The sequence below is a fragment of the Carcharhinus amblyrhynchos genome, chromosome 17, assembly GCF_965287045.1.
Source record: "Carcharhinus amblyrhynchos chromosome 17, sCarAmb.v2.hapA, whole genome shotgun sequence".
Lineage (NCBI taxonomy): Eukaryota > Metazoa > Chordata > Chondrichthyes > Carcharhiniformes > Carcharhinidae > Carcharhinus > Carcharhinus amblyrhynchos.
This window is the reverse complement of record NC_137340.1, coordinates 9,682,109-9,703,511: the sequence shown is the minus strand read 5'-3', so window position 1 is coordinate 9,703,511 and position 21,403 is coordinate 9,682,109. Positions and strand designations below refer to the sequence as shown.

The 21,403-nt window shown below is 42.1% G+C and overlaps 1 protein-coding gene across 2 annotated transcripts in view; it reads right to left on the bottom strand.

Annotated features, from left to right (window-relative positions):
• Positions 1 to 21,403, bottom strand: part of pcdh15b (protocadherin-related 15b) — a 1,349,261-nt gene that overhangs the window by 872,196 nt on the left and 455,662 nt on the right. For both annotated transcript variants that reach the window (XM_080205457.1, XM_080205459.1), the window contains one exon: positions 16,499 to 16,559. The gene's annotated coding sequence lies outside the window, so the exon portion shown is untranslated. The remainder of the gene's footprint in view (positions 1 to 16,498; positions 16,560 to 21,403) is intronic.

The window sequence follows — 21,403 nt, the reverse complement described above, 5'->3', positions numbered from 1 at the left end:
CTGCAGTTTTTCGCCACGTAAGTAATAGTCCTTCCTACCATTCTTCCTACCAAAGTGGACCACCTCACACTTGCCAACATTAAATTCCATTTGCCATTTCCTGGCCCATTCGCCCAGCCTATCTAGATCCTTCTGCAGACTCTCCACACCCTCCGCACAATTTGCCTTTCCCCCAATCTTGGTGTCATCAGCAGTCCCGCCAGTCCAAAGATGTGTGGGTTAGGTTGACAGGCCATGTTAAATTGCCCCATTAGTGTGAAGGGGATTAGCAGGTTAAATAAGTGGCATTAACAGGGATAGGGCCTGGGTGGGATTGTTGTTGGTGCAGGCTCAATGGACCAAATGGTGCCCCTCTGCACTGTAAGGATTCTATGATTCTTAGAAAACCTAAGTGGTGGCATGCAAATACCTTAAGGATATACAATTCAGAAGCATAGCCCTGTTTTTTGGGTGCTGTTTTCCCCTTGAAGGTAATGTTCGCATAATGCATGCACACTTCTGGTGTTGCAATGCAGGTGCCATTTTGGCAAGAGCGTTATTGTACACACATGGAGCATCTGCCGGAAGTGAGTCAGATAGGCAGATAATCAGGATGTAATGCTGATTTGACAACTGTCCATTTAATGGTCTCTCTAAACATTGTGCAACTGAACATGCAGCAAGTCGAAGGAATGACCCCTACACCAGTGCTTTTTCAAGGGATTGTTAATTATTTTCCGGTTAGTTGGTGATTGATATCAGCTGGCTTTTGCTGTAATTTTAGAAACAGTTGCTGGTTTCCTCCAAAATAGATGCTTACCCTAGATTTAATGCTTTCTCCTATTTTGTACCCACATGCTGCCCCTTGGCAACTTCAATCTCCATATATATGCTGATGATACCCACTCCACCTCAACATCCCCTCACTTGGTCCTTTCACTGTTTTTCTGACGTCTAGTGCTGGATGAGCAGCAATTTCCTCCAACTAAATACTGAGGAGACTGAAACCATTGTCTCCCAAACCCGCCTCTCTAACAACAACTCTCCCCAGCAGCCATCTGAAACTTAATACCGAGATTGCAAACAGATTGTTTACGTCTATCCTCAACACGAGCGTCTGACCTCATTCCAGCACCATCACCGAAACTGCCTATTTTCACTGTAATGTTGCCGGATTCCACCCCAGCCTCTATTGATCTGCTGCTGAGACCCTCCCTCCTACCCTCCTCATCTCTAGACTTGATTATTCCTCACAGGTTTCACATTTTACCTTCCGAGACTTGAGGTCATCCAAAGCTCTCTTGACTCAGACCAAGTCCTGTTACTCTTGTGCTCACTGGGCTAAATTGGCAGTTGATTAAGCAGCACTGCATCCTTATTTTCAAATTCCCTCCATCGCTGTGCCCCTTCCTATTGCTGCAATCTCATCCAACCATTGAGATATCTGGCTCACCTAATTTTGGCCCCTGATTTAATTGCTGGTAAGATACTTACAAAACTGATTTGGGCATAGAGAGCAGAGAAATAGCAGTGGAAGGATACTTTTCTAACTGGAGGACTGTGACAAGTGATGTCCCACCAAGATCAGTGCTGGGTCCTCTGTTGTTTGTAATATATATATAAATGATTTGGAGGAAAATGTCCGTGGTCTGATTAGTAAATTTGCAGATGATACAAAAATCGAGGAAGTAGTGGATAGTGAGGAGTACTGTCAGAGAATACAGCAGGATATAAATTGGCTGGAGACCTGGACCGAAAGATGGCAGATGGAATTTAACTCAGACAAACGTGAGGTGATGTGATTTGGAAGGTCTACAGTTTGGGCTGTGGGAGGAAACCAGAGTACCCAGAGGAAACCCATGCAGAAATGAGGAAAATGTACAAACTCCACACAAACACATCAAGGTTGGAATTGAACCCTGCGAGGCAGCAGTGCCAACTACTGTGCCACTATGCTGTCCTTTGCTCTTGGCCATCTGTCCTCATATACCTTTCTGTGGCTCAGTATCAAATTTTATTTTATAATGCTCTTGCAAAGTACCTTGGGATAATCTTTTACATGTTAGAAGTACTGTGTAAATACTCATTTTTGTTGCTGTATAGTTTGGAAGGAAAGTGTACAATATATGGTACAGCCCTTAGAAATAATACAAAAGAATCTAGGTGTGCAGATCTGCAGTTCCCTGAAGGTGTCAACTCAGGTGAACAAGGTCGTCAAGAAGGCATATGACCTTCATTGGTCAGGGCATTGAGTGTCGGAATTGGAAAATCATGTTGCAGCTGCATAAGACTTTGGTTCAGCCACATTTGAAGTATTGTGTACAATTCTGGTCACCACACTACTGGAAGGATGTTGATGTATTGGAAAGGGTGCAGAAGAGAAATCCCAGGATGTTGCTTGGTTTGGAGCATATGGACTATGAAGGAAGGTTGAACAAACTTGGATTGTTTTCACTGGAGTGTCAGAGGATGAGGGGGAGACCTGATAGTGGTTTACAAGATTATGACAGGCTTGGATAGAGTGGATAGTCAGAGTCTTTTTCCCAGGATTGAAGAGTCAATTACTCAGGGGTATAGATTGAAAGTGACAGGGGAGATGTTTAAAAGTGATATAAGGGGAAAATTTTTACACAGAGGGTGATGAATGCCTGGAATGTGCTGCTGGAGGTGATGGTGGAAGCAGGTTCTATAACAACATTCCAGAGGCACCTGGAAAGATACATGAATAGGCAGGGAGGGATATGGACCATATAGAAGTAAGAAAATATTAGATGAGAGCAACATCTGTGTCAGCACAAACCTGTGGGCCAAAGGGTCTGTTCCAGTACTGTACTGTTCTTTGTTCAGCTGACAAGGCACCAAGCTCATGGAATTCTTCCTAAACCCCTCAGTCTCTCTACACCTCTTTCATTGATGAAGACATCCTGTCAAAACCTTTCAATCATAGAACTCTGCATCAGCTCTCCAACAGAGCACCTTACCCAGACCCACCCACATAACCCCACATTTACTCTGCTAATCCCCCTAGCCTACACATCTTTGGATACTAGGGGGCAACTTAGCATAGCCAATCCACCTAAGGTGCACCTTTGGGCTGTGGGAGGAATGATGTGGGTATGCCGGCGTTGGACTGGCGTAAACACAGTAAAAAGTGGATGGAGAGTTCTCTCCATTCACCTGACGAAGAGGGTGTCCCTCGAAAGCTTGTGAGTATATTATCAAATAAATAGGTTGGACTAAAACCTGGTGTTGTCAGACTTTTTACTGTGGGAGGAAACCAGAGCACCCAAAGGAAACCCATGCAGAAACAAGGAGAATGTACAAACTCCACACAAACACATCAAGGTTGGACTTGAACCCTGCGAGCCAGCAGTGCTAACTACTGTGCCACGATGCTGTCCTTTGCTTTTGGCCATCTGTCCGCATATACCTTTCTGTGGCTCAGTATCAAATTTTATTTCATAATGCTCTTGCAAAGTACCTTGGGATAATTTTTTAAATACTAGAAGTACCATATAAATACTCATTTTTGTTGTACGATTTAGCTGTTGTAACTTGTTCCATCTTATGCCAATTTGACACCATATATATGCTAGGCATAGGTCACAGTTGGTATGTTGGATGAATACAAAATACGAATAAGATTGGCTGAAGAAGTTAAATATTTCAAACTGAATTACAAATCTGAACTTAAGAAATATACTGGCAGGGACTTAGAAACAAATGTGAAGAAACTGCTGTTAGGTGTACAGTTCTTACAATAATTACTGGTGGATCTCCCATCCTGTTGCTTATGATGATCACAGAAATGCTAGAATAATTTTTCTGTGTGTAGTTTTTGGGCAGAGGGCAGACAGAACAAACCAGTCACTCACCTGTTAATGTCAGTGAAAGCGCTGGCCCATAGTTCAGGCCTCATTAACACAGGAATGACAGGCTGCCGGAAGAAATATTCTATTGTTATCATTTGAAAATCTCCCTTGATGTTTTACAAAATAGGGCTCTTATCTTATGAAACACATGATGCATCACCAAACTATTAAATTACAAAGACTAGGGGGGAAAAAAAAAACATTTTATAGTATTATGGAATACTAATGAAAGTTATTGCAAGAAGAGGCTTGAATAATTTCACAGATTCACTTGGTTTGTCTGCTCCTTTCTAAGGAATTTGCATAAGACGAAACTGAAAATTGATCAATTCAAAACCATAGATAGCATATCTGCAAATCAGCCAGTCAGAAGTAATTTTAATTAAGGTGAAATACATTTGCAGAGAAGCAAAGTAGTCAACAAAAGCAAAAAAATCAAGATATCGGAAAATTGTCTAATTTGCACTTAAGGGAGAGCAATGTCAGGATGCGATGCAAGATGTGACACGGGAATTATGATAAAACCAAATGTTAGATGTATCATCTGTACTTGTGGTAATATTAAAATTAGTGCAAACATAGCATGTTCCTTTCCCTTTAATACCTCAACAGGATTTCCTATCACGTGGGTTATTGGCAGCTGACACAGGCCCCTCACCATGCTGGCGGCTCAATTTCTTTCACTAGATACAACTTTGGAAATGCTAGATCCCCATCTCCCCGCCATCCCACAACTCAGCCATATCTCTGAACCTTCACAAGTACACAATTTATAGGAATTTGGAACAGTAGTAGGATCTTTAGCCACCACCACCGCCCCCCCCCCCCCCACCCCGACCCCCCGTGCCCTCTCCACTATTCGAAAAATGTCATGGCTGGTCTACTGCCTAGATCCATGTACCTGCCGTAGGCCCATATCCCTTGATAAATAAAGAAAAATTCTATCTCAGACTTAAACATAACAATTGAACTGGCACCCCCACGATTTAAGGAAGAGAGTTCCTCCACCTCTCTCCATGTAGAAGCATTTTCTAACATCTCTCCTGAATGACTTGGCCCTACTTTTTAGATTATGGCCCCATGAAGGTTCAAGAGCATTCAACTAGTGGAAATAGTTTATCCTTATCCACCCTGTCCTTCACTGTAAATATTTTGTAGACTTCTATCAGATTACGCCTCAACCTTCGGAATTTGAGAATAAAGGCCTAATTTGTCTAATCTCTCGTAATTTAATCCCTGAAGTCCAGGTATCATTCGTATAAACCTGTGTCAAACACCCTCCAGGGTCAAAACAGTCTTCCTAAGGTGTGGTGCCCTAACCTGCTCACAGAACTCTAAGTGGAGTCTAACTAGGGTTTTGTACAACTGCAGCATAACATTTGCATCCCTTTACTCCAGCCCTTTAGATATGAAGGCCAGCATTTTGTTGGCCTTGACAATGTTCTGCACTTGTTCATGGCATTTTAAGGAGCTATGCACCTGAATCCCCATATCTTGTTGGGCATCCATTGAATTTAACTTTGTGCTTTCTAATAAATATCCCAATCTATCCTACTTTTGATCCAAAATGGACAACCTCATATGTTTATATTAAAATATATTTGCCACAGCTTGGTTAACCCAATATCCTGTTATGGTTTCATGCTGTCCTCAACAATATCCGACAATGATGCCCATTTTTGTGTCGTGTACTAATCTGGATATTTGACTTTTTATGGCATTATCTAAGTCTTTAATGAATATTGTAAACAATTGAGGCCCCAATATCCCTGTGGGACATCACTAGTCGCACCCTCCCAGTTTGAGTACATACACATTACTACAATTCTCTGCTTTCTGTTGCTCAATCAATTTCCTACCCACGTCAGCTATCTACCTTCAATTCCATGAGCTTTCACCCTCGGTAATAATCGCTTGTGTGGGACTTTATTAAAAGTCACCTGGGAATCTATATAAATGACATCCATTGACTAATCTCTGTCCACCATCTTCGTCACCTCTTCAAAGGATTCAATGAGGTTTGCCAGGCATGATCTATCCTTCATGAATCCATGCTGACTCTCCCCGATTAACTGAAATTTCTCAAAATGATCAGTTACACTATCCTTGATTAATGACTCCAATAATTTCCCCACTACATATGTTAGACTAACTGGACTGTAATCCTCTGGTTTCCCTCTGTCACCCTTCTTAAAGGGCGGAGTGATATGAGCCAAGTTCTAGTCCAGGGGTATGACTCCTGAATCAATGCACAACTCAACTCACAACCTCTCTGCTCAGATTTATAATATGTGTAGGTAGGTTTCAGTTTTTATTAAATAATAGCTGATTTATATTAACTTATACGATGGAGTTGAAGGTGAACACATAAAATTAAACATTCTAATGGTCACCATTAGTGGTAATGTTACTGGACTAGTAATCCCGAGTCTTGAATCAACAAACTGGTGATATGAATTCAAATACTTCCACATCAGTTCGTGACTTGGAATTTACTTAATTTAGTAAACCTGGAATTAAGAAACTATCAAATTGCTGTAAAAACCTCACTCAGCCTCAAGAAATATCAAGAAAGTCCTTACCCAGTCTGACTCCAGATTCACTGTAACCTCGTTGGCTCCTAATTGTTCTCTAAAATGGTGCAGCAAGCCACTCACTTCTGTCAATGCACTACAAAAAAAAGGCCAAGAGAAACAATCTCCCAGCATCTACCCTATCAAGCCCTCTCAGAATTTTATGTTTCAATGGGATTTGTCTGAACTCCAAACAGCATAAGCCAATTCTAATCAGTGCCTCCTCAAGAGAACCCTTTCACTCTTAGGATCAATCTAACAAGCCTTTGTTGCACTCCCTCGAAGATAAATGTATCCTTCAATGAGTCTGGAAATAAAAATAGTTTCAACACAGCACTCTTGGTGTGGTCTCGCCAAAGTCCCATACAATTGCAGCAAGCTTTCCCAACTGTTGCTCCAACAGTTTTACCAACTAATTGCTTGCGCTTTCACAGGACCTGAGTATGATCGGCAAAGCCAACATTTGTTGCCCATTCCCAACTGCCCATGAACTCAGTGATTTTCCATCGCTATTTTAGAGGGCAGTTAAAAATCAACCACATTGCAATAGGTCTGGAGTCACATGTACACTAGACTGGGTAAGAATTGTGGATTTCCTTTCCTAAAGGATATTAGTCAACCAGGTGGACTTTTATGACAATTGACTTGGGATTCATGATTACTGACGAGCTTTTCAATTCCACATTATGAATTAACTAAATTGAAGCCATGTTCCCAGACATTTAGCTTGGGCTTCAGGAGTATAAATTCACTGACATTACCACTGCATGTCAACCTTTTGTGATTCATATTTGAGGACACCCAAAACATTCTGAACATGAATATTTAGCTTCTCACTATTCAAAGTATATATTTTTTCACCAAACTGTATAGCCTCACATTTCCCCATATTATACTCCACCTGCCAACATCTTGCCTATTCACCCATCCTGTCCATATCTCTTTACAGACTCTTAGGGCTGTAGCTTTGCATGGGATTTGGGACCCCAGCACTGGCACCACGTGGAGGTTCACAGCTGTATTTGCTGTCAGCAAGGCCAGCAGCAGAATCTCCTGGGCAGCAACTGCTGAATTGGCCACCATTTCCTTATTCTCCATTATAAATTCTTCTGTCTCAGCTTTGAAGGCACCTCAGGTTTACTCTTCCTTTTTGTATTCTGTAGAAGTTCCAACAATCTGTTTTCACATTTCTGGTAATTTAGTCTCATTTTCTACTTATCCCCTTGTTATCATTTTTGATCACTCCTGCTGTCCTAAAATGCTTCCAAATTTCACGCTGACAATTCTTCTTGCCAGTATCATTTTAATCCAATGCTATCTTTAACAGGTGGATCACTTTCCCAAAATAATTTCTCAATATTTCAAAATAAGATCTTTCTTGAGGTTATAAAATATATTTTTTATCATTCATCATTGTATGTGCACCCTTCATACCATGTAATTGCCTTCATTTAAGTTTAGTATTCTAGTTTCAGATTTCTGTACATCACTCTCAAACTCAATATAAATTCTATCATGTTAGGATCATTGTTCCCTAGAGGATCTCTTACAATAAGATTATTCATAGAACTTGTCCCACTGCACAACACAAATTTAAAATAGCCTCTCCTTCCCTGGTTGCTTCCACAATGAATTGTCTCAAATGCATTTGACGAATTTGTCCTTCAAACTACTTTTGCCAATTTGATTTGTCAAGTTGAAATGAAGATTCAAGTTTCCCAAGATTACGGTATTGCTTCTGTTACAAGCTCATTTTGTTTCTTGATTAATTCTCAGCCCAACTATATTTTTACTTTGAGGGGACCTAGAAACAGTACACACCAGTATTTTACATCTGTTGTTATTTCTTACTTCCATCCAACCTGATTCTACTTCTTGCTCTTCCAACCCAGAATCCTTCTTCACCAGTGACTTTTAGAGATGTCTGTCTATATTTTATACCATTCATTATATCATCCATTATTATCAGGGTCCAACCTTTTCCATTTTATCTGTCTCTTTGAAACAATCAGCAGCCTGAAATATTTAGCTTCTAACCTTAGTGACTATGCAATCTTTCGAATTTGTGGTACAAGCACCCATCAGAGGTTGGACAAAGTTCCAACCTGCAACACACTAACCCACTAAAATCTCGCCAGAGGAATTTCATGAAACAAGTACGCATTAAAAAAAAACAAATCTGTGGAATTACAAGATTTTGTTTCCTGAAGTATCAAAGAACACAAATTCTCTCTTCTCATTGTCCAAGGGTTGCTAATCATAGCTCATGCCATGCCACCACAATTCAAGGAGTCAGGTTCCAAGTACTATCTCAGCTGGTATGGGGATTGACTCCACTTTCGTTGGCATTATTTAGCAATGCACTCTATCCAACTGAGTTAACTGACCCCCAGTTCCTTTGTACCAGCTCAGAAGACAAGGTCAAGATTTGAAACAAGGTTGCTGCTGCTTACATATCTAAAGACTTCCACTGAACCCACACCCCTGACAGACTTAGAGAAAGTGACTTCTTGCTACAAAACAATTGACTTGAGAATAAAGAGAATTAAATAATCATTTTTATCACTATATTTAGATATTAGACATTCACATAATTAAAAATTGGTGTTGTCCACACCAGTGCAGCTGGCAAACAGCCAAAGCACCTTTCTAACTGAATAAAACATGTTGGCTTCTGTCTGAGAAAGCCAGTGAAGTATTTGAACTATGTTGAACTGTGTTGGACAATCTGTGTTTGCAAGAAGTGAACACGTATCAAGGCCAGTCCAAAGTACTGCTCTGGAAAATATAGAGCTATGATATGCTGCACTTAACAGGCATTAACAAATTAAATGACCCCTTGTCTTACAAGAACAATTTAGAAATGCATATAAATATATTTGACATATAAAACCAGCATGCAACAATTTGGCTTTAACAGAACAAATCATCCACAATACTTCCGAAGAGCATAATAAAAAAATTGACACAGATCCAAAGGAGGACACTGGATTAGTACTGGTGGCTGGTGAAAGATGAATCTTAAAGGAGGAGAAAGGGGTGGAATGGTCGATCAATTATGGGAGAAACTTCGGAGCTTAAATTGTGGGACAAAAGGAATGAAGAACAAGGAAGCAGGAACACAAGAAATAGAAGCAAGAGTTGGCCACCAGGTAATTCAAGCCTGGCGCGCCATTCAGTACGATCATGGCCGATCTATGTCGGCCTCAGCTCCTTCTTGGTGCCATTTCCTCAGCCCTTTATCCCTCGATCTTTCAAATTTTTATCCACCTCCATTTTGAATACTTCTAATAATCCAGCCTCCACTACCCTTTGGGGCATAGAATTCCAGAGATTCATCACCCTCTACGAGAAGAAATTTCTACACTTCTCCATTTTAAGTGGCTGGCCCTTCATCTTATAGCTATGACCCCTTGATCAAACTCTCCCACTAGTGTTGGGTTTTTTAGGAAACATTAAGACAGACAAATCCCAAGGGCCTGATGGCATCTATCCTAGACTGCTCAGGGAGACAAGAGATGAAATTGCTGGGCCTCTAACAGAAATCGTTGTCTCTTCACTGGACATAGGTGAGGTCCCAGAGGATTGGAGGACAGCAAATGTGGTCCCGTTATTTAAGAAGGGTAGCAAGGATAACCCGGGTAATTATAAGCCAGTGAGGTTGACGTCTGTGACAGGGAAATTGTTGGAGAAGATTCTTAGAGATAGGATATATGCGCATTTAGAACGGAATAATCTCATTAGCGACATGCAGCATGGTTTTGTATGAGGGAGGTCATGCCTCACAAATTTGGTTGAGTTTTCTGAGGAGATGACAAAAACGATTGATGAGGGAAGGGCCATGGAAGTAGTCTAAATGGATTTTAGTAGAGCGTTTGACAAGGTCCCTCAAGGCAGGCTGGTGCAAAACGTTAAATCTCACGGGATAAAAGGTGAGCTAGCTCGATGGGTGGAGAACTGGCTTGGCAATAGAAGACAGAAGGTTGCAGTAAAGGGGTCTTTTTCCGGTCGGAGGTCCGTGACTAGCGGTGTTCCGCAGGGCTCTGTACTGGGACCTCAGCTGTTTGTGATACATACAAATGATTTGGAAGAAGATGTAACCGGTGTGATCAGTAAGTTTGCGGACGACACCAAGATTGCTGGAGTTGTGGATAGTGATGAACATTGTCAGAGAATACAGCAGGACATAGATAGGCTGGAAAGTTGGGCAGAGAAATGGCAGATGGAATTTCATCCAGATAAATGCGAAGTGATGCATTTTGGTAGATCTAATGTAGGGGGAGCTATATAATAAATGGCAGAACCATCAGGAGTATAGACACACAGAGGGAACTGGGTCTACAAGTCCATAGATCCTTAAAGGTGACAGCACAGATGGAGAGGGTGGTGAAGAAGGTATTTGACATGCTTGCCTTTATTGGATGGGGCATAAAGTATAAAAGTTGGCATGTGATGTTGCAGTATATAGAACATTGGTTCGGCCACATTTGGAACACTGCGACCAATTCTAGTCGCCACACTACCAGAAGGACGTGGAGGCTTTGGAGAGAGTACAAGAAAGGTTGACCAGGATGTTGCCTGGTATGGAGGGTCTTAGCGATGAGGAGGGATTGGGTAAACTGGGGCTATTCTGCCTGGAAAGACGGAGGATGAGGGGCGACCTAATAGAGGTGTATAAAATTATGAAGGGCATAGATAGGGTGAACAGTGGGAAGCTTTTTCCCAGGTCAGAGGTGACGAACACAAGGGGTCACAAGTTCAAGATAAGGGGGGCAAGGTTCAATACAGATGTCAGGGGACATATTTTACACAGAGAGTGGTGGGGGCCTGGATGTACTGCCAAGCAAGGTGGTTGAGGCAGACATGCTGGGATTGTTTAAGACTTATCTAGATAGTCAAATGAACAGACTGGAAATAGAGGAATACAAACGAATGATCTAGTTAGGCGCATGAGTGGCACAGGCTTAGAGGGCCAAAGGGCCTGTTCTTGTGTTGTATTGTTCTTTGTTTGTTCTTTGTAGTGAAAACATCTCACCCATTTATCCGGTCAAGCCCCGTCAGGATCTTATATGTTTGTTAAGATCATCCCAAGGAATACAGACCCAGACTATTTAGTCTCTCTTGATAGGACAACCCTCTCATCTCAGGAATTTAGCCTGGTGAATCTCCTTTGGATGGCCTCCAATGTTAGTATATCTTTTTAGATAAGGGGAACAAAACTGTATGCGATATTCCAGGTGGGACCTCACCAGCAGCAAGTACAATTGCAACAAAACCTCCCTATTTTTAAACTCCAACCACTTTGCAATGAAGGCCAAAACACTGTTAGACCATAAAATATAGGAGCAGTATCAGACCCTTCAGCCCATTGAATCGCAGGGCTGACTCAATCATGGTTGATAAGTTTTTCAACCCATTCTCCCACCTTTTCTCCATAAACTTCCATTCACTTAGCAATCAAGAACCTATCTATGTCTTAAATACACTCAATGGCCTGGCCTCCACAGCCTTCTGGGGCAATGAATTCCATAGATTCACCATCCTCTGGCTGAAGAAATTCCTCCTCATCTCAGTTCTGAAGGATCACCCCTTTATGCTGAGGTTGTGCCCCTGGATCCTCGTCTCTCCTTCTAATGGAAACTTCTTTCCCAAGTCCATTCTATCCAGGCCTTTCAGTAGCCTACAAGTTTCAATGAGATCCACCCTCGTGCCTCCAAACTCGATAGAGTACAAAGTCGGAGTCCTCAAATGTTCCTCATACATAAAGCTTTTCATTCCCAGGATCATTCTCCTAAACCTCATCTGAAGTCTCTCCAAGGCCAGCACATCCTTCCTCAGATACAGAGCTCAAATTGCTCACAACACTCCAAATGTGGTCTGACCAGAGCCTTATAAAGCCTCAACAGTACACGGCTGCTTTTAAATACTAGTCCTCTCAAAATTAATACAAATATTGCATTTGCCTTCCTAACTACCAACTCAACCTGCAAATTAACCTTGAGACTCCTGAACTAGGTCTCCCAAGTCCCTTTGCGCTTCCAATTTCTGAATTATCTCCCCATTTAGAAAATAGTCTACATCTCTATTCTTCTTACCAAAGTGAATAACCTCACAATTTCCTGTGTTGTATTACATCTGCCACTTCTGTTCACGATGTGGGTATGCCGGCGTTGGACTGGCGTAAACACAGTAAAAAGTCTGACAACCTACTTCTGTTCACACCAGAGACCAGAGATCAAGGAACACTCTCTGCAGCTTATGAAAATAGCCAGTAGGAAAAAAAAAGTTAATTCTCTATGTGCTGAAACCAATAAGAAATAATCCAATAAACGATCCTTTCTTGTTGGTCACCACTTAAGTGAATGCTTCACATTTTTCATAGTCTATTTGCCTTCTCGTGAAAGTTACAAATATTCACTTGAATGTCAGATCTGAACGGCTTTCGCAAAAACCGGAGTAAAATTATAATTTTGAGTCAACACTGACAGGATGTTAAATGTCTCTGATATATTTTCACACAAAGTCCAAGGCCAGTTCTGCACACAAAACAAAGCACAGTGCTGGACCATCGTATACAATTTATCTCTGCATTACAGTGACTTTTAGAAAGGTTTGTCCATATTTCATACCGTTCAACTTGTCATGGCATTCAAGTTATTTGACATTTATGCTCGGTGGGGGGAAAAAAATGCAAATTGTTAACTCAGGTTACCAGTCACCCTGTTCCATCCTTGCCAATCTACCAGAAATTACTTTGGCTATGAATATATTAATTAAGTTTCCACTGTACAATGCACAATGTAGTGCTCCCCTGAAACTGTGTCAGATGAAGTCCAAGATAGTAGGTTTTGAAGTGTGGCCAAAAGAAAAAGAAATGGTATCTTATGTTGGCAAAAGATGTTACATAAGAACATAAGAAATAGGAGCAGGAGTAGGCCAACTAGCCCTTCGAGCCTGCCCCGCCATTCAATAAGATCATGGCTGATCTGTCGTAGCTCAGTTCCACATTCCCGCCCTCTCCCCATAACCCTTAATCCCCTCTCTTATCAAAAACCCATCAACCCGCGTCTTAAAAATATTTAGCGAGGCAGCCTCCACCACTTCAACGGGCAGAGAATTCCAGAGATTCACCACCCTTTGAGTGAAGAAGTTCCTCCTCAACTCTGTTCTAAACCACCCCCGCTTTATCTTGAGGCTATGCCCCCTAGTCCTACTATCCTTTCTGAGCGGGAAGAGTCTCTCCACCTCTATCCTATCCATCCCATACGTCTCAATGAGATCTCCCCTCATTCTTCTAAACTCTAACGAGTACAAGCCTAATCTATTCAGCCTCTCCTCATAGCTCAACCCCCTCAACTCCGGTATCAGCCTAGTAAACCTCCTCTGCACTCCCTCCAATGCTAAAATATCCTTGCGTAAGTACGGCACCCAAAACTGCACACAGTACTCCAGCTGCAGCCTCACCAATGCCTTATACTGCCGCAGCAAGACCTCCCTACTTTTATATTCAATCCCCCTCGCTATGAAGGCCAGCATCCCATTCGCCTTCCTGACCGCCTGCTGCACCTGCAAGCTGGGTTTTTGCGACTTATGCACAAGGACCCCGAGGTCCCTCTGCACCGTCGCCTGCTGCAGTTTTTCTCCACCAAAGTAATAATCCTTCCTACCATTATTCCGACCAAAGTGGACCACCTCGCATTTGCCAACATTAAATTCCATTTGCCATTTCCTGGCCCATTTGCCCAGCCTATCTAGATCCTTCTGTAGACTCTCCCAACCCTCCGCACAATTTGCCTTTCACCAATTTTGGTGTCATCAGCAAATTTCGACACCATACACTCGGTTCCCTCCTCCAGATCATCTATATAAATGGTAAATAGCTGAGGCCCCAGCACCGACCCCTGGGGCACTCCACTAGTCACCATCCGCCAATCCGAATAGCACCCATTGACCCCCACTCTCTGCCTCCTATTTGACAACCAGTCCTCTATCCACGCTAACACCCTACCCCCAACTCCATGCCCCCTGACCTTCTGTAATAACCTCTTGTGAGGTACCTTGTCAAACGCCTTCTGAAAATCCAGAAAGACCACATCCACCGGCTCTCCTCTATCCACTGCCCTAGACACATCCTCATAAAACTCCAGTAAATTTGTCAGACACGACTTCCCTTTAAGGAAACCGTGCTGCGTCTGCTCTATCAAGCAGTTCCCCTCAAGATGCCTCGCTATTTCCTCCTTGATGACGGATTCTAACATTTTACCTACAACAGACGTTAAACTAACAGGCCTATAATTCCCCGCCTTTTGCCTGGCACCCTTCTTAAACAACGGCGTAACATTAGCCGTTTTCCAATCTTCCGGTGCTTCCCTGGAATCCAGCGACGTCTGGAAAATAACCACCAAGGCATCCACTATCACCTCCGCCATTTCTTTCAGGACCCTCGGATGCATTCCATCCGGTCCTGGGGACTTGTCCACAATCAGCCCCTCCAGTCTGTCGAGCACCACCTCTCTAGTAACAGTAATGTCATCAAGACCCTCCAGTCCAGTTACAAAGTCTGAATTGCTGAATGCACTGATTGTTACATTTGCAAATGTGGCAACCTTTGTTTGTCAGTTGAACATTAACGGAAAAAGATGTACCAATTAATTTGAAAAAAAAAGACATGATCTTCACATGTTATTCGATGGATGCAGTAAGTCAGTGTAACAGTGCTACATTTATGAGCTGGACAAAGCAAAACCATTGCCTTGACAAGAGAACCATTGTAAGTATGGCCTATTGACCTTTCATGTGACAGTATTGCAAAGGTTGTTACAGTTCTATTCAATCGAGATATGCCTAATTGTCATATTGTTCATTATTTAATTGATTTTCCTGAAAAAACCTTTAGGTTTTAATAAAAGTATATTAAAACCTGCAGCAATCAATATTGGGCTCCAAAAGTACAATACCTATGTGATGTACAAAAGTTCAATTTCCTCCCTGCTGCCATACAAGTCATTTGTAAGAATGGAATTTTTCCGTACTTGGTAGCAGAGAACTCATTTATTCTTCGCCACAAACTATTTATTAATTATCGATCTGCTCAAAGTACCGACACTGTGTACAGCCTTGATGTTTGCTACGTAATTTAAGTGTCTTTTCCACACAAAAGGAAATTATACATAATATTCTGTGAAGGAATTGCACTGAATTCACTGTTATTGTGTATTGATTTAGCAGTAGCTAATACAGGGTATAATAATGTAAATTGTAAATTACAGTGTTACACCTTGAATAAACTTTATCGGTCTGCAAAAATCAGATTACTGATGGGAAGGAAAAGAAAATAAAACTGTAACATCTTTCCCCTGCATTTAGACATTAGGTTGATTGACAGGATCCATGGCATCACCTGGTAGCTGTAGGATATTCTTCATTTGCACACAGAAGTTATTGGGCCAACAAATGGGATACTTTTCATGGGATGACATGTGCCTTTCAGAAATTACAGGGAATTATTCCTGGCGGCTAGATGAGAATAACAGATACAGCTCAGGTCTGATTTTGACTGACCGCAGATCTCAGCGTGGGCACGAGATGTGCCGATCTGTGCTCCACTGTTTTGAGAATATTCAGCATTCTATTTGCTTTGTTAAATCCTATTCTGCAGATTTGTACAGGGAGCAAGTCCCAATGTGTTTTATTTTTCTCGACAATTATCAAATAACCATTCTGTGTCTTTTGTGTATGACAATAAGCAACATAATATGAAGCATCATATCCCTGGAAGGTAGCAAATGGCTACACATCATCTCACCTGCTTATCATCAGTACATTTGTTGAATGACAAAATTCCTTGCCGTCCTCAGCTGAGATATTATGATAAATGCAAGACAGCAGTCCGACAACATAACATGCTCAAGATCAATGAATTTATAAATTTGTTCATAAATTAATACAGTAAAATGTTTGTTTTGCACCTCAGGGTGAAGAAAATATTTTATTGCAGCATGTGTGAAACTCCATAAATCTTTGTGTGCTGAAACAGGTTTGCTATACATATAAATTTCATATTGGATAACTTACCTTAATTGTATTTCTGTTCAGCATTGCCATTTAAGCCTTCACACTACTGCATTATTCAAATCTGCAAAACAAGCACAAAAAGAGTGTTTAGAATTTATTTAAGAAAAGGTTATGATCCAAAATAATCTACTTCCAGCCTGCATCTTTACAGCCATTTGTCTCAATTGCTCTGGGTTTACTTTGCATTTTCACACACAGCATGACAGCTGCCCAGAAGGAGCTTTATATCCAGCATACTGAAACGTTAAAAACTTTGGCTTCCATTACAAAGTCTTTTGGGGATGTTAACAATCAGTTGTGTAAATGCTCATAAAATGAAACACTTAGATTTTGAGTTATTCCTTTTTATAGCTAATGGAATTTCTCAAACACTCTTCTGTGTCGCCAATACACAGTCCAGATTCCATTGTAATACAGGAGTGTGGTGAAGGCAACTGCTCTATACACCAAGATCTTTGCTGACTTGTGGAAGTCTTGATTATCAAATATTGATTGCCATAAGTTTGAGCTGGTTGGAGGTGGGGATGGGAGGGGAATTCACCAGCCCCCCTCACCACTAGCAGAAATCCCAATGGTCCACGCAATAGGGGTCAGGGCTAAAACAGGATTGCCACCAGACAGCAAGGTGTTTACCAATTACCCAGTCTACCCTGATCAGGTTCCCGCCCAGAGTGGGAGAGTGCCTCACGATCATTTAAAACACCTATTTTACATGTAATTAGCATGTTTGAAGCCAGGTTCAAAGTCCTCTGGCCATTTAACCGCCTCCCCAGAGTTAGGAGAGAGGAGGTGGCAGGGGCTTTGCTGCTGGTCATGACTAGCCTGGGCTTGGCACATTGGACCCTTAGCGTGGAGTGTCATGGAGCTATGTCCATTGTCCATGTGTCCCTCTGCTGCTGCCAGGCTGCAGAGGGAGGGTCCCCCAAAGCTTCTGGAGGTCGGCTGGGCTTGGGCTTGCAAATCAGATGCAGAGTGGGCAATGAGACTGCAGCTGTCTGCAAAGAGTGGATCATGTCTGTCTATGGTAGTCTGTTTACTTCTGGCACAGAGATGAGGCAGTATCCAGTGTTTAATATTAACACCTGAGGGCATTTAAACTTTGATGAGGCAGGCAGTTGCTATCAAGCAATTTGCCTCTGCCACATTCTCCAGATCCAAAAGGAAGACCATCAGACAAATGCTAGTGTCTTTCTGATCGACAAGCATAAGAACATAAGAACATGAGAACTCGGAGCAGGAGTAGGCCATCTGGCCCCTTGAGCCTGCTCCGCCATTCAGTAAGATCACGGCTGATCTTTTTGTGGACTCAGCTCCACTTACCCGCCTGCTCACCATAATCCTTAATTCCTTTACTGTTCAAAAATGTATCTATTGTTGCCTTAAAATCATTCAATGAGGTAGCCCCAACTGCTTCACTGGGCAGGAAATTCCACAGATTCACAACCCTATGTGTGAAGGAGTTCCTCCTCAACTCAGTCCTAAATCTGCTTCCCCTTACTTTGAGGCTATGCCCCCTTGTTCTAGTTTTGCTCGTCAATGAAAACAACTGCCTTGCTTCTATCTTATCTATTCCCTTCATAATCTGATATGTTTCTCTAAGATCTCCCCGCATTCTTCTGAATTTCAATGAGTAAAGCCCCAATCTACTCAGTCTCTCCTCATAAGCAAACCCTGTCAACTCCGGAATCAACCGAGTGAATCTCCTCTGCACCCCCTCTAGTGCCAGTGTATAATTTCTCAAATAAGGAGACCAAAACTGTACATAGTACTCCAGGTATGGCCTCATCAGCACCTTATACAGCTGCAACATAATCTCGCTGTTTTTAAACTCCATCCCTCGAGCAATGAAGGACAAAATTACATTTGCTTTCTTAATTACCTGCTGCACCTGCAAACCAACTCCTTGAGATTCTTTCACAAGGACACCCAGGTCCCTCTGCACAGCCGCATGCTGCAATTTTTTACCATTTAAATAATAGTCCATTTTGCTGTTGTTCCTACCAAAACGGATGACATCACATTTACTAACATTGCACTCCATCTGCCAGACCCTGGCCCACTCACAGACTATCTATATCCCTTCGCAGACTTTCAGCATCCTCTGCACATTTTGCTCTTCCACCCATCTTCGTGTCATGTGCGAATTTTGACACACGACACTTGGTCCCCAATTCCAAATCATCTATGTAAATCATAAACAATTGCGGTCCCAATACTGATCTCTGAGGCAACCAGAAAAACACCCATTTACCCCCACTCTTTGCTTTCTGTTAGTTAACCAATCTTCTATCCATGTTAATACATTACCCATAACATTGTGCACCTTTATCGTATGTAGCAGTCTTTGGTGCGGCACATTGTCAAATGCCTTCTGGGAATCCAGATACATCACTTCCACATGTTCTCCATTATCCACTGCACATATCATGTTCTCAAAGAATTCCAACAAATTAGTCAAACATGACCTGCCTTTCATGAACCTATGCTGCGTCTTACCAATGGGACAATTTATATCCATATGTTTCACTATTTCTTCCTTGATGACAGATTCAAGCATTTTCCCTACTACAGAAGTTAAGCTAACCAGCCTATAAGTTACCTGGCTTTTGTCTACCTCCTTTTCTAAACAGTGGTGTCACATTTGCTATTTTCCAATCTGCAGGAACCATCCCAGAGCCCAGCGAATTTTGGTAAATTACTACTACTGCACCTGCTATTTCATACAGATAAAACTGCTGCCAAATCTATTTCGACCAATTCGACATTGTACCCAGATGGCCAATGACTGTCTATCCTGCTCGGCCCTGTTCTCTCAATTCTCAGATGGTCAATATTATAGCGGAGGCCAAAGAAAATACTTCAAAGACATTCTGAAGTTCTCCTTGAATTATGGTGGCATTGATTTTAAGGATTGGGAGGAGCTTGTTACCAACTATTCAGAACTGCAAACGTTTGCCCATGAAATTTCATCATGCTTTCAGTCCAAATGCTTTCCTGATCAGGCAAAGCAGTGGCAGATAAGGGAGGGAAAGAAAAGGAAACAATTCCTGCACAACAAATCCCACTACATCCTGAAACATCCTGCCCTACCTGTCAAAAGATCTTCAAGTCAAGATTCCTCCCCTTCAGTCACATGAAAACACATAGCAGAAACTTGTGAATTTGAGATGTCATCCTCCAACAAGAGACAGCTGGTGACAACGATCATAGTTGTTTAGGCTCCGTCTTCTCGATCATTCTTGAATCCTACGCACACCATGCCGAAGGAAGTCATAACTTCAAAGTGCAACACAGAACTCAAAATCTTGCCACATTCAGATCTTTTGGGAACCTAAGATTTTAAATGATTTTAAAATAACCTAGCTGCCTGACATGCAGCTATATTTATTACCAGGTTGACATGTAGGTTGCACGCATGTCCATCCTTAAGTTGGTGTTGCATCAGAGGTAACCTTTCTGCCACGACACCCAGACTCCCCTTTAAGACCTCACTGCCAACCTGACGAACAGTCTCCCTCACCAACTCACCTGCACAAGGAGATGTTTGACAGCGGCTCTGTACTACCTGCCTGATTGAAGGCAAGTCGCTGGCACTTGCCTAATGCATCCTCTGGAAGTTCTCCATGTTCTCCAGCATCAAGAAGACAAAATATATTCCAAAGGTGGAAGATATGACCAACAAACTGGAAACATTCTTCATCCCAGTGAGTGGCTTCCAACTAATGGGTGGGAACACTGGGGGGGAACAAAAAACTGAAGTGTAAAAATAAAAGCCCTCCAAATTAAATAATATAAAGGAAAATTAGTAAGGAAAAAAACACAAAAATCATTTTTGAGGGGGAAGTCCTGATCGAAGAGGCACACAAAACAAACTGGATGTTCTGCGCTTGCTAAATGCTCCTGTTTTAGTACAGCATACGTGTTAACTTCATATTTCTGGTGCAACCCATTGGGATATGCAGGTTAGGGAGCCCATCATTTAAATGATTTTGAAAGGTTTAGTGATGCTCACGCTGTAGAGGATTGTGACCCTCCTCCATCCCCATGGTTTCCCGAGCAGGATGCTTTCAATTCTTTTCAACATTTGGCCTCTGCTGCACAGTTTCTCGCTCCCCTGTGCCAATAGTGAGCCTGCATTCTCCATGTGTAGGAATGACATTTTGCCTCTACCTTTCAGAAATAAAACACATGGCACTGATGACAGCTGCTCCAACTTGTTATGATCATCACTGATGAAAAAAATAATTGGAAAAATCAAGTTATTGCCTTGGCAATTCTGTTGACCCAATCTGAAGTCAGCTGCTTTACCCAGGTTTTTGCTGAGACACCTGCTATATGGCTTTTTCCTAACAAGGGAGAGATAAACGTATTGGAGGGATTGGCCAGCAAACACATTGCCTGTTTTTGGACTGTGGCCAATATTTTCTCTCAAATGGCATCACTAAAGCTGCTTGATTGGTCAATCATCTCATTGCTAGGACCATGTTGTGTGCAACACATTTCCATGTCTTACCACTCCATTTCAAAGAATCATAGAATCCTACCGTACCGAAGGAGGCCACTCAGCCCATCAAGTTTGCACCGATGCCCTGATAGAGCTTCCTATCCAGGCCCTGTCCCCATAACCCCACATATTTACCCCAATAATTCCCCTGACCTACACATCCAGGAACTTCAAGGGGCAATTTAGTATGATCGATCCACCTAACCTGCACATTAGATGCTATACGTCACTGCCAATGCACGCCATCCGCTGTAGTAAGTTAATTATTTGAGCATTTTGATTTTTTTCAGGAGCAGTGAGGGGCTTCCCTCACTGACATCAGTGTGCAGTGTCCCACCAATGACTGTCGGGGTAAGTACATCACTGTTAGAGGCATGTTAGTTACAAGTGTGGGGTGAAAT